Source organism: Rousettus aegyptiacus, unplaced genomic scaffold (genome assembly GCF_014176215.1).
Source record: "Rousettus aegyptiacus isolate mRouAeg1 unplaced genomic scaffold, mRouAeg1.p scaffold_m13_p_13, whole genome shotgun sequence".
Lineage (NCBI taxonomy): Eukaryota > Metazoa > Chordata > Mammalia > Chiroptera > Pteropodidae > Rousettus > Rousettus aegyptiacus.
Window position 1 is genome coordinate 41,075,686 of NW_023416288.1, and position 13,820 is coordinate 41,089,505.

Consider the following 13,820-nt stretch of genomic DNA (forward strand, 5'->3'; position numbering starts at 1 on the left):
TCTCTATGTCTTCTGAGAAAGTCCTCTGAAGAGGATCATACCTGTCTCTAGGGCATTTAGCTTTCAGAAAGTGCCCAGGTAAGGTCAAATAATTCCAGTGGGTGGCAGGACCTCTCTGCATATAACTTGATACTGTCCGGGTCACCTCCCCTCCCTTTCTTATGGATTGTCCCCCATTCTCCATCAAACCTGGAATTGTATATATTTGCTCCTTGCTTAACTATTTTCTTTGGTTCCCTTACAGGAATGAGGCGAATTTCAGGGACACAAAGTATGGCATCTATTTACGGTAAAACAGTTAACACTGACAACAATAATAATAAGTGGGCAGCCAGGTGTCCGATTGTCCGACTGAAGCAATTTCACGTAAGAGAGAGGAGGTTAGATAGAGTGAGGTTACTCTTGAAAGCAAATCTATAGCTTCATTAGCTATTTTACTATGAATACATTTCCTCTCAACTGCCAAATTCACAGAAGCTCACGAACTTCTATTTATTTCACTTTTTATCTTTAAAATTTTTACATTTTTCTCCCCCCTTTTAAAGTCAGATATCACAGACTGAAGAAACAAACAACAGATAATTGAGTTCTTTTATTAGCTTCCTCCACCAGGCACTTTAAGAGACACTTTATTTATTCTTGGCTTTTGGGAAAATTTCAGCCTACAGATTATTTGTCATTTTTCTCATTTTGGTCAATTTGTCATTATAATTAGCTTTATTCTTGGGTTCTGGATCTTTTTCTTCTGAAAATTAAGAAATCTTCTCAAACATGACTTGACAGGGAAAGGGAAAGAGAAGGGAAACATGGAAGACTTAGGCAAATATGAAAACTTCCGTCTTATACCTGGACATGACTTAACGATTAACTCGCTCCTGCCGGGAGGGCATCGAGGGGAAGAGCTGGCCGAGTCCCAGGCGACAGGACATGCTTCCGCTGTGGACACTGCCCTCGGCTGCCCCCAGAAATCAAGGGCTAACAACCTCCATTTCGCATTCGTCTTTTATGATAACTTTGAAAAAATGGCAGAGCATCAGCTTGACTCGCCACCCTAATGACACATTTCCTATGGAGGATGTTCACGGAGCTCCACGTGGTACCACGTGTCTTTTTTGAGGGTAATAACGAGTAAGAATGATCACAATTTGAGTGGTCAGGGAGGGTGAAAGAGGAGAGACTGCAGTCACGGCGGGCACGCCACAGGCACCCGGGGACCTCACTCTCAGAGCTCGGCGCCTCCCGTGGGCATCTGTCTGGGCTTTGCTACTGGCCGTCTCTCCTTCCTATGGGCTTTGCTTATTCCTAGCACGTGACTACAAGGCCACGTTTTTTGGGTGGTGGGCATATTAGGTTGCTAATCAATTAATTAATAAAAAGAAAGGGAAATGCATACATAGTAAAATGCACAGGACGGACGGAACCCACTTACAGAACTAATAGGTTTGTTAAGCTAACAACGCGTAACATTTCTTTTAAAATTTGGCTCACATCTTGCAGGAAAATCTTGTATGTAAAATTATATCTTCAGATAGGAGAATAAAGGTAAAGAGGAAACTCCATTTCAGTTTAGGCAAAATAGTTCCAAGGATGCCATGACAATTGAAAACCATATAAAGAGGGAAATCGTGATGAAAACCCTTATATTAGATGGATATACTGCAGCAGAGGCCTGGGCTGTGGCCTTAGAATTGGCCAGGATTTCCGAAGTGAAAGAGATTGGATGGAGACCTTGGAATTTTCAAGACACCTTTAAAAATTCACAACTTCAGTGAATGCATTAAAAAACAAACAAACAACAAACAACAACAACAACAACTCTTCTCGAGGATAGCAAATCCTCAATCACGTCTTTGAGACTGGGCTCATGCCTTTATCCATTCAGTTACATTCAGGGATTGCCTACTTTGTTCCGAGTGTTGGAAATTCAACAAGAAACATACATGATTTTAATGTCATGAGAAGAAACATCATACACCACAGGTTATTAGGTAAAGAGATGGCATCAAAGAGAAGATGCTTGAGTTAGTAAAGAACGGTGAGTAGGAATTTCCCAGGTGGAAGGGAAGAAAGGAGAGACATTCTAGGCACAGAGGTGAAACTAGGCACGGTTGGAAAACTGAAAACAGTTCTGGATGGCCGGACCATAGGGCAAGGAAGCTGGGCAGGAGAAGGCGGGACTGGAGGAAGCACCTAAGGGCTGTGAACAAGGAGCGAGAGGCCCATCTGAGCTGTGTCGGAACTGCTCTTCTCAGTCCTGCCCATTCTAATCAGACTCCATTTCCAAACTCTAAATTTAGATCTGATTAAACGCTGATCTCTTAGGCTGTTGCCCAGTAGCTCTGGCCTTGACCTTACGGTTCAGCTTGTCGTTCCTAGGAGAAACGCTTCTCTTTCTGCTTTGGGGGTGTGTTGGATCTGGGTGCAAGAAGCCAGCCAGGCCCCTGGGCTGGAGGCCGCGCCCACTCAGCGTGCGACAGGGCGCCATAGTCCGACACGAGGTGCTTTGAAATGAGGGTTCTCCCCACGGTGGAGTGTGTCTCCCTGGTCTCATCCTGGGGTCCTGAATGCCGGGAAGGTGTAAAAGAAACCTAGCGCCGTACAAAAGAACATTATCACGGAGATCTCGGGATGAATGTGTCCTCTTGGCGCTGCCTTAAGAAACACAGATAAACAAAACCAAATGGAAACACTGAGTGGAAATGTGTTTTCTCCTGCGGCAGCAGCACCATTTGGCAAACTTTTACTTAAGGAACACATATTTGGTAAATACAACGCAAACATTTCACGGCGAGAACAGTGTGCATCGAACTGGCTGCATGGTGTGGGGGCTGGGGGAGGGCGGAATGCGCTTCGTCGGAGGGAGGCGATGCGAAAACAGAGGGGGAGCGGCGCCCCCGCGGAGGTGGGGCTGGCGGGGGACGCCCGGAGGGAAAGCGAGCCCGAAGGAGAGCCGGCGCCGAGGCGAAGAGCTGACCGCCGGGCGCACGCGGAACGCCGAGGCCGCGGCGAAGGCCGCGCTTTCTGAGCCGTGGTCTTGCCTTAGGACAATCGTGCCCGCCGAGGAGCATGTGGCAGCATTTGGTGACCTCGGCTGGCGGCGGGGGTGCTGCTGGCATCGGGCGCATGGAGGCCAGCGACGCTGCCGCACACTTGACGACGCGCGTCCTGCCCCCCCCACCCCCACCCCCACCCCCACCCCCCACCCCCACCCCCACCCCCACCCCCACCCCCACCCCCAGCCCCACCTCCCCACCCCCACCCCCACCCCCACCCCCATCCCCACCCCCACCCCCGCCGGGAACGACCCGGCCCCGGACGGCGGCGGCGCGGAGCCTGGGGAAACTTTGACACGTTCCGAAGCTCCTGCCCGCACCCGCCCCTGGCTGCATTGTTCTGCTCTCCACGGCTGCATCTGAAGACAGCTGCCATTAGAGTCAAAAAAAAAAAAAGAAAAAAAAAACCACCGTGATGTCTAAAAATAAAACCATTTTTATACTTCAAGGAACAGACAGAGCGATCGTTTCTTCGTGACTCTCGGTGCCTGAACATTTCCGAAGGCTCGGCAGAGGAATCCTGGGACCTATATATAGCCGTGGCCTCCCCGAGCCTCCCCCAGCCTGGCCTTTCCTGGCTAAGTGCTGCAGCCCCGAAAGATGAGACCCCAGCAGAGAAAAGGTTTCTATTCCCAGCAGGTAATGGCCGGAAACTCCCAGGAAGGGCATCTTGCCTGATGCCCAGCATCCCCCCGGCCCTGGCGTTTGGTTCCTATATTGCCCCCTACTCAGTCCAACTTTCCTGGGCCCCGATTCTGGGCCTCAGAGCCCAGCGCATGTCTGCACCTTTTCTTTGGACTTAACCTGAGCCCCTCGGACTCTGATCGCAAAACTAGGCTGGAAAATGAATTTTCTAACAAGCAATTTTTCGAAAGGAAAAAGGTCCATGTACCATTTAAAGAGTCTAGAGTCTAGTCTGGCTATTTCTTCAGAAAATCACCTTGTCGTAATTTCCTTCCCACAAACGTGCGTGAGGGCTGCCAGGTGGCAGCAGAAACTCGCTTCGTGACAGTCTCTGGAAGAGTAACCCGTTCGGCCCTGGCGACGGAGGCACCTCTCCTCCGGCCTGGTTTCCAGCTGCGCAGACGGCAGCCGCGCAGAGAACAGAACACAGATGGACGCCCGGGGCCCGAGGACGCCCCGAGGTTTCCCGCGGGTTCTGCTCCTTCCCACGGTCCTCCGAGCCCCTTTCATCTTCATCTCCCTATCCCAGAAGTCAGTGCGCTGCTGGCGTGCCTCCACTGCGGGGTAATATTTTTACCTTCCTGCCTTCCTTTTCCCGACCCTGTTACATAAGGAAGATCCCGGCCGCCCAAGGCGAGGAGGCGGAGGGAGGGAAGAACTCGGAACGCGTGACCCAGACTCCTCCTCATTTCTAACCCTGTTCCGTAAGTCTCGGCACAATTTGCTGTCATCGGGACAACGGAGCATGGTCCCAGCAGCGTGGTACCAGCTTCTCGTCTTCAGTGCAGTCTGCTGCCTCTTCCTGTTGGCCAGGATTACATGGAGCCTGAGGCTGGAGTGGTAGAGATGAATGCTTACAGCACACAAGTAGCCCCAAACCGGGAGCTCCTCACCGCGGTACCACATCCAGTCCCACTTTTCAGAGACAGTACCAAACCATTTTGATTTTGCAAAACCCCTTCCTCCCATACAACTAGTATAACTCTAGAAATCAAACTGGAAGGAACTCGTTCAGACTAGAATATGAATGACTGACAGGCCCATGAGCTATTTATGTCTTTAAAAAAACTGGTTACTTTAAAGGACTGTCATTTTAACTACAGTAATAGGCCCAAGAGGGAGAGGTTTGGGGGTTCAAATCACAGAAAATAGGTGGCTGGTCTCTCGTTTTTTTCTGGAAAGCCAGACTGGAATTCAGTCTGAATAAATCACACCAATCAACCTCTGGCTGTTCAGAAACCCAAACTTCACCTCTTAGTGCTTTATAATTTTTCTTGGGTGTTGGTAAATCTCTGAAAATCTCAAAAGGCAAATGAGGGAAAAGAAGATTCAGAAGTGTCATTTTTTTGTCACCTACTAACTAAGAAGATAAGCACCTTTTGGTGCAAATGAGGCTTCAAGATTAACTCAGGATTCAGAAGTGCGTCTTCCTTCTGCCCCAGAAAACCGAGCACTGGCTGTCTCTTGACACCTACACTTCTACCCAAGAACAGGATTATTTTAGGACAGCACGCATCTTCTGCCTCTCACCCTGCAGACTCCGGGGCTTCGACGGCGATGCTTTCCCTCCTCCACCCAGTCGACAGGACTTCAAGCAAATCATTCAGTGCAACCGGTCAAAGAGAACCAGCGGCAAGCACACTCAGAAAGGCAGCCCGAAGGAGCAGCATCGGCGGCACGCAATGTGTTCTACACTTGGAAAGTGGAAGATCTGGTAAGAATGGTGTATTTTGCTACCTTTTTCTAGCCCCGTCCAGGAAGTACTGGCCAGAAAAGCAGCAGGGGCAGCGACGCCCTACAACAAAGAGACGTCGACATCTTTTTCAGACCCTGCTCGGTCCCCACTGCCTGGTTAATGACACTTGCCTCTAAAGAGTTGGCCAGCCACCCCTCCCTCATACCCCAAGCCCCATCCCTAGTCCTGACTAAATATTAATTACTGCCTAAAAGGGAGTTAGTCATCGCACCAGCTGGCCGTTTGCAGAGGCCCGTGGAATCAGACAGCCCCCTCCGAGAAAGTGGCAGCCTGAACGTGAAAGGGAGCTTTCTGGAAAGGCGAGAATGTACCCATGTATGTGTTCTGTCCACCTGGTACACGTAGAGCCATACAGTGCATGTGTGCATGTGCACGTGTGTGCACGTGTGTGTGCGTATGTGTATGTGTGCATGTGCACTCCTGAGCACAAGCTCGGATGTGGGAAGTGGACAGAGGACGGAGGGGCTGGCAGCAGAGGCAGCGCAGCCACACTGGCCACTGAGCACCCTCCTTCTCCGGCCACCCACGGGGCTAAGCGCCGTGCCTGCCCTAGTGGTGATGACGCTATCTCCACGTCATCAAGAAAGTGGAGAGGGGTTAAGAGCTTTACTCGAGGTCACAGGGCCCGTACACAGTGGACTGGGGACCAAGCAGACGACAACGAGAGACGCCCGAGCCCGCGCTCTCTCCCGCTGCCTTCTGGGAGTCGCCCTGGTGTGCGGGGCTGCACGCTGGGCCGTGGTCTCCTGCTGGGCCCTCCCAGGGTCCGGAGGCGGCCACACCGCCAAGCTCTGCCCTCCCCTCCTGGGCACGTGAAAGAGTTGGGGCTGCCACATCCTCCTAATCCCCTGGGTTCACGCCTGCTGTTGGCTTCCTGCCTCCCACATCTGAGTTTTCTGAAGGATGGTGAATACATATCAAGGCACTAGTAGGAAAATTTCTCACGTTAGGTTGCAATGAAACTTGCCCTATAACTATTTCTTATGGGCGAGTATACCATGGCCTTTAGCATCACCCTCCCCAAGCCTTTCTTAAGTGCCCTGAAGTCCTCCAGCTCCATGTTTGGTGTGGTCCAGCTCTGAACGGTCCAGTCCGAATGCTTGTTGAATGAATGAATGTGTGATGAAAGGTTCAATCAGTTGAATTTAAAAGAGGGCATGTCTTAAAGTCCCTGTAGCAGAACAACATAAGTAGCTGGTAATATAGACTGAAATATTTGATATTAAAGTCTGTGACAACCAAATCTATTATATTGGCTTCCGAGTGGGCTTGAGAAACACCCCTTTCCAGTGAGTCCCCTGGACACGAGCCAGTCCTTGTCAATAAGACTCCCAAAATGGATGGAGGTGCAGAAGTTCATCAGCGTGGCTGGCACACCCCTTTGGGGGTGACTGAGGGAATAAATAGCCTGCTGTTCGGTAAGATCCAAGAGGCCTGAGGAAATAACGCATCCCCACGAGGGCCTGCACCACGTTCGGGGATTATGTTGCTCTTAGGTAGCGTCCCTGATGTGAAGAGAACTGGTTGACCCAAAGCAAAGAGCCGCGAGAAACAGCTGGTCTGTGAGCAGCCCTGGGCTCGCTCTCTCTACTGCAGCTGAACTGACTGCCCTGGTGTGTAAGACTCCCCAGCCCACGGGCCAGCTGTGACTGACCAGGGAGTAGCCGTGGCCTCAGACGTGTCTAGGAATTCTAACTCAGTTATTTGGGGCCCGAGGCAGTCCTGTTAATAATATCAATAGCGGACCGATGTTAGAGAATTCAAAAGCTCTATTTTGCTTCTGAATTACAGACCTAGTGAATTTTATTTGACATGCATATACTGTAATATTTCAGGATGTGCCTTTTTAAGATGAAAAGAGTTCAAAGCCTACCTCCGTGCGATCGCCCCAAGTTACAGCTAAAATTTCATAACCTTTGAAGGTTTGTTTCTCTTTTACTATCACTGAAATTACTTATGCATGTAATTTGCTGAGTCGCACTTAGCGAGAAGCCTCCTTGGCCACACGTCATGCTCTGTTACTCACCCTCACGTCCTGCGGGCACGGCTCTCCGTGAGAGGAAGCCATAACCGAAAGACCCCCAAGACGGGATAAAATCATCCTCTACAGAGCACGTGCGCGTGTGCCATTTTTTAATGTTGTGTTTTTAGAAACATCTCACTGATTTAAAAACAATAAATAAACCTGAGTCTACAGCCATGCTATCCCGAATAAGCCCAATCCCGTCTGATCTCAGAAGCTAAGCAGGGTCGGGCCTGGTTAATACCTGGATGGGAGACCACCTACGAAGACTGGGTGTTGTAGGCGTAAAAAATAAATAAGAGATTGTAAGCTGACAAGGTCCTTGCAATCTGTGAGGTCAACCAAAGGTTGCCTCGCCTAAAACAATTATTAAAAAATAATAAAAACAGAAATAAAAATAAACAAAAAATAAACCTGATTCTTTTCTTGTCTCCCAAGGAGAAAGTCTATCATTTCGACCCTGTCCTATCTGCCACTTCGGCTGTTTTCCAAGCAGGTGAGCACAAGAAGAGGTCGGGGTGTGTCCCCAGGGTGGGAAAGGCTGCTGCCTCCGCTCCTGCACACGCGGCCAGGCAGGCAGATTCGGCGGGTCTTTTCAGACGCACCACCTGCGGGGTGAGAACGTGGGCGCCTGGTCTGTCTCTCTGTCTTGATCTCCATCTCCATCATTGAATCGGTCATGTAAAGGGGTCAGAATGGAAATGAGTTTCTGGCTTTCCCGTTACACTTGATCCATTAGTATCGATTTGGTAGTTGAAGCGTTTCGTCTTAAATAATGCAGAATTTGAGTGAGATGGAAACTTTGGCCACCTCACACTATTGAGCACCGTCATCTAGTAAGAAAGATGAATGCAAATTTGGGAAGAAAAGTGCTTCCTTTAGAACATAAAAAGCGGCTTTATGGGACTTGTCTCAGAAGGTCAATGTCTAGGACTACGACTAGCTGTCTGAGTCATAATGAGCACTACCAGAAAAGGGGCCTGGCCAGCATGAACTTGTGGCCTTAAACACAATTCGTTTATCTTCTTGAAGCCCCAGTTTCATAAATTCCCTAATCGCAACATTGATTAGACTCCACAGAGTCGTTGTAGGATAAAATTAAAAATACGTGGACAGCATCTATGGCACATCCAACACACAGTAGGTCCTCAAGAGATGTAACCAATGAACACGAATCCAGAATTTGAGGTGTGTGACCTCAGACAGACGTGGAATGACCCCCATGAAAAGAAGAAAGGGATTATCCGCCTCACAGAATTCTTTTAATGATTGTCTCTATGTGTCAAATAGTAATTGAGCAAACCTTACGTGCTATTTATTGACTTTTGTGTATATGTGTCTCTCTTTAAGAATGCGAATGAAAATCAGAAAGCTCTCTATAATATAAGGTACTGTTTCGGGTAACTAGATACCGTACATAATAGGTTACATGGGCCCAGGTAGCAGACGCGCTGAGATATAAGATGACCTACTTTTTAGAGAGAAAGCCTTCTGCATTCACTCATTCATTCATGAAATGCTGTGGGTGTGTCAAGAGGCAGGGGAGGCACTATTAGACACGGTTTAAGAAAATATCGCCCCTGTCCACACACGAGAGAGGGCTCCCTTACAGTTCTTGGCTCAGTATCCTCCATGATAAGTATTAGTTTCCTTCTTTTCCTCTCCCAAGGAGAGCCCTGATCAACTCCGAGACAAATTAAAATCAATTCAAGGATTGGGTGATGAGTGCTAAAAAACAGGAATATGCCTAATACCCTTATGTACCTTCCAGATTCATAGCTGGGGGAGTGTATGAGGATTGAGGGGTGTATCTCCTTCTAAGTGGAAATCTTGAAATGCATGGATTTAAAAACATTGCTAACTCATACTCCACTGAGTGGGTGTCTTTGTGATTTAGAAAAGGGCTGGCCATGCTTAGTCTCACAGAGGGAAGGAGATACTAAAAGAAACAAAGCTGGAAGGTTCCATCTACAGGGTATATGCTTCTGTTGGCTGAAGAAGGAATGGGCCGAGAAGACCCAGAGAGCAGAGACAGAGCAAAGACAAGAACCGACTGTATTCCCTTCTCTAAGTCTTAAACATCCAATGGCTTCTCGGGCATTTCTAAGATGAAGTGTTGCCATGACTCTTCGGCCCACTGAGTCGACTTGTCAGCACCCTTGTCTGTGCTTCGCTCATCTCTGAGTGCCCGGCACCAAGCTCGGCGGCTACAGTGAGACACCCCTGGCCACCTTAAGCCCTTGGAGGAGAGACCCAGCGCTACGGCAATGGCGTGAGGACAATGCTCTCCTGCCCGGGAGGGCCCCATCTCCGTGGCAAAGGGGCACTTCCGTGGGACTCCTCCAGACACACGAAAAACTTGGGGGAGGTCTGAGGTCTCCAACTGCTGGGCTGGAGACGGAAGGGAGGGGCAGGTGAGAGTCCCAGCCGGACCGGCCACCACACGGTCTCGGGTCTGTGACTTTCACACTGTGTGTCAGGAGGAGTGGCGGGATTCATCTCGGAGGACCAAGGAGCAGAACGTCAAGGCCGACCCCTGCCCTTCGAGTGAGAGCAGTTCCGCTTCTGCCTTTGTCTCTGTCATTCTCGTTCATTCATTCACTCATTCATTCATTCATTTTGATTAAATGTTGGGGTGACGCCGAGAGGTTTCGGGTGGACGATGCTACGCCACCTCATCTGTGTACCGCACTGTGTTCACCACCCAGAGCTGAGTCCCCTGCCGCCATGTACTTGACATCTTAGGAAACAGTTTGGCTGTGGAAATGTTTGAAATTTGCTGATCTAGTTCTCCTGGCAGGATCCCAGCGGCTCTGGAGTAGGTATAGGGGCTGGAGGGAGCCCTGTGGGCTGGGTAGAGGGGAGGGAGGTCTCCCTCCTAGAGGAGATTTGAGCACCGGGAGGAGAGAGTAAGGGGTTGTAGAGGCTGGGCCGACCTGGCAAGGGACAGGGATGTGGAGAACTGGGGGACAGCTCAGATGCAAGTCACATTCCTGGGATCCAGGAACCAGGCCTATTGTGTGTAAATTCAACTCAGCCCTTCCCCCAAGCAAGACTGTGGGGCCCAAGGCTGCTGAAACATTGGCTCAGGACTGAGTGAGCAACATTTGCCTCTGCTCCGTAAACACCGCATGGGGGGGGGGCACCCCCTTGACAGCATCCACACAATCCGCGTCTTCCAGCACACGCTGGGAGACCAAACCTCGTGGGAGCGCCTTTCAAGGAAAAAGAGAAGCTACGGGCATGGCTAGGTAAGGCTAAGGGCTGTTTACTTCGGGGCACTATAAAAGTTAATGACATTGTGATTGTTTCTGCTTTGGATGCAAGTAATTGAAATGATTGAAATGGAAATGAAAACATGTGCTTTGGAGGATTAGGAGATGAAAAAAGAAACCATTAGCATAAAGGTTACTAATGGGCAAAATAATTTTTTTCTCCTTGACAATACAGATGCTCATAAGGGGTAACATTCTTGAAACGCTTTTGGATTTTCCAATGCTCCACTGGCAACGTTAGAGCCAAAGGCCAGAGAAACTATAAAGGAAATTTGTGGAGATAGCTCAACCAAGGTTAAGAGCCAAAGACGCACACTGTCCCCAAGGTCTGAGCGGCGGACGCTCGCTCCGCATTTCTCATCACTGGAGTGAGACGCCAAGCGGGCAGGAAGGTGGAGATTTCCCGTGGCGGCTCAGCCATAACAAACCCCACCGCGGTCTCCACCGGGGCATGTTTCCCCCCGAGAGCTTATTCGGGTGTTGCTTTGTCTCGTCTGAAACGGTCCCCAAGGCGGCCTCGTTGCACAGTTGGAAGGCGTATGTCCCTCTCTCTCCCCCTCCATCCCCATTTCCATTTTTCAGGTGTCCTTCCCAGTGAGCCAGCCTATCTGATGCCCTGATCAGAGTCCACGAAAGCATGAAAGGGAAGCTAATGAGTCAGTGGTTCCGTCGAGGCTGTCTGTCCAGATGGAGATTGTCCTTCCAGCCCTGGCACCCCCAGAATTCCCTCTTAACCCTCAATGCCTCAACGGCAGCTGTCACTCACAGAGGCACACCGCATCGTGAGGCTCTCGGAGCTCTGATTACAAGGTGCATGGTCCGGTGTGTAGAGACCAAGTGTCTAAGAAGCTGAGACTACGTAACGACTCCAGAAAGCGTGCGAAGCACTTAGCCTCGGCAGAAAGAATTGGCGGCAGCATGACAGATGAGAAAGCCAGAGACGAACATTAGCCTGCCATGCACAAGCTGCGTGGCTTTGGAAAGAAGTGATTAATTTCTCCACATCTTAGGTATTTCGTCTGTACATTGGGCCTGCTGTGTTGTTGGCGGATGTTGTCAGCGGCTTACATAATGATCGCCTCCTTCTCCATTCACGGAGAACCCAAATTCTATCCAGGTATCCGTCTGTCCTCTGAGTAGTCCTTGAGCCCCAGTGAATGCCACCCCCCGCACCCCAGATGCAGACCTGACTGGTCTGAATATACCCTCCACCCTTTTGATAGTATTCAGTTCAGAACTGGGTGTATGCTCGAGTCCAAGCCGAGGAGACATGCAGAGGGCTGCCTGGGAGCGTCTGGGAATGTTCTTGCTCCTTCTGGGATCATGTCCCAAAGCGACCCCTCCCCCTCCACTAACACTGCTGCACGGGGGAAGGCAGAGCCCAGGGCGTCATAGCGGAGACAGACCTCCAGCCCCTGGATCAAGCCAGCCCTGAAGTCTCCCTATTTCTAGCTTCCGGTTATATGAGCCAATCGCTATTTCTTCTTGTTAAAGATAACTAACAGTTGCATGTTTTCTGTTACTTTCAAATTAAACTATATAAAATAATAGAGATCCCTATTAGAATGTTGGGGAAGATAAATGGGTAAAGGAAGGGGTGTGCCGTGCTCAGCATGGGACTAAGTACAGAGCGAGCACTCGAAACACGACGGTGCCCTCTACCGCGCCGTCTTTTCTGGGCAAACACCGCCTTGCCTCAGCTAAGGGATTCTCCCAGGGGATCCACTTCCGTCTCACTCAAGCACAAGGACATTTCTGCCATTATGAATGTTGAGAGGCTTTGTTTTACTCATTGGCGGTTTCTAAGAATCAAGGGTGCTGGAGGCAGGGAGCACTATATCCAGGAAATCCTTAGTCCCTGCTGGGGGCTGAACTGTGGTTCTCCCTCAAAACAGGTTCGAGCCCTAAAGCCAGCACCTCGGCTGGGACCCTACTTGGAAATAAGGGTGCCGCAGATGTAATTAGCTAGGGTGAGGTCGCACTGCAGGAGGGCGAGCCCTTAATCCAACCTAGCTGGTGTTCTTATGAGACGACGGCGGTGTGAAGACACTTGGGGGGGGGGGGGACGTCATGTGAGGACAGGGGCGGAGACGGGAGTTACGCGGCCGCCGGTCAGCGATGCCAGCGATCGCCGCAGACCACCCGAAGCTAGAAACAGGAAAAGGGAGGGTTCTGCCGTAGGCTGCAGGCGGGGAACGGCCCTGTCGGCACCTGGATTTCGGACTCCTGGGCTCTATAACTGTGAGATACTAAATTTCTGCTCTTTCAACCCACCTGGTCGGTGGCGCTTTGTTGTGGCAGCTCTAGGGAATGAATACAGTGCCTGTTCTGAAACACTTAATGTGGGAAAAAAAAAAAAGCCGGTAGAAACCAGGCATTTTAAATCATCTGTCTTTGCCAAAGATTTAGAAATGTTATCAGGTGTCCTCTATCGATGGTAATTGTTGCTAGGCTGCTTGAAGTCTAAAATTTCCTCTCTGAAAGCACCCCGACACCCCTTATCTAAAGATACAATCATTCTCTAAGTCTTTTCTTAGGAAATGAAATTAAATGCAGCAGCTGGTTGTATAAAACAGAGCAAGGTGCAGCTCCTGCAGTTGAAGGAAGCTGGGGCGAGGCCAGCTGCCAGCACTCTCTAATGGCCCCTGAACCCCTGCCCGCACCCCACAGGACCTCCAGAACTCTCTGGCACTCAGGCTTAGAAACATGGTTCTCAGAGAGGCAAATAATGGGAGTTTACGGCCACGTTCAGGAGGACAGTCGTTCTCTTAAGTGATCGCCGCATAGCTAGCTGACTTGCTAGGTTAAGAAACGTTCTCGCCTCTTCTGTAAAATGCAGGGACGGGTGCCCGAGCGACACCCCAAGCCGACGGTCCAGCCGCCAACATGCCCCTGGGCTTCTGCCTGCACCAGACGAGGTGCGAGACTTTGGGGTCTGTTTCCGAGCCTCTTCTGCCCGTTACACTGGTCACTGTGATTATGTAATTTGGTTGCATATTATAGACACTGATACAATGTGGGTGTGTGGA

The 13,820-nt window shown here is 50.1% G+C and overlaps 1 protein-coding gene and 1 pseudogene across 6 annotated transcripts in view; one reads left to right on the forward strand and one right to left on the reverse strand.

The window, feature by feature from the left end:
* Nucleotides 1-13,820, reverse strand: part of ELMO1 (engulfment and cell motility 1) — a 422,552-nt gene that overhangs the window by 61,297 nt on the left and 347,435 nt on the right. The window lies entirely within an intron of this gene.
* On the forward strand, nt 7,683-7,801 carry LOC118611275 (annotated as a pseudogene).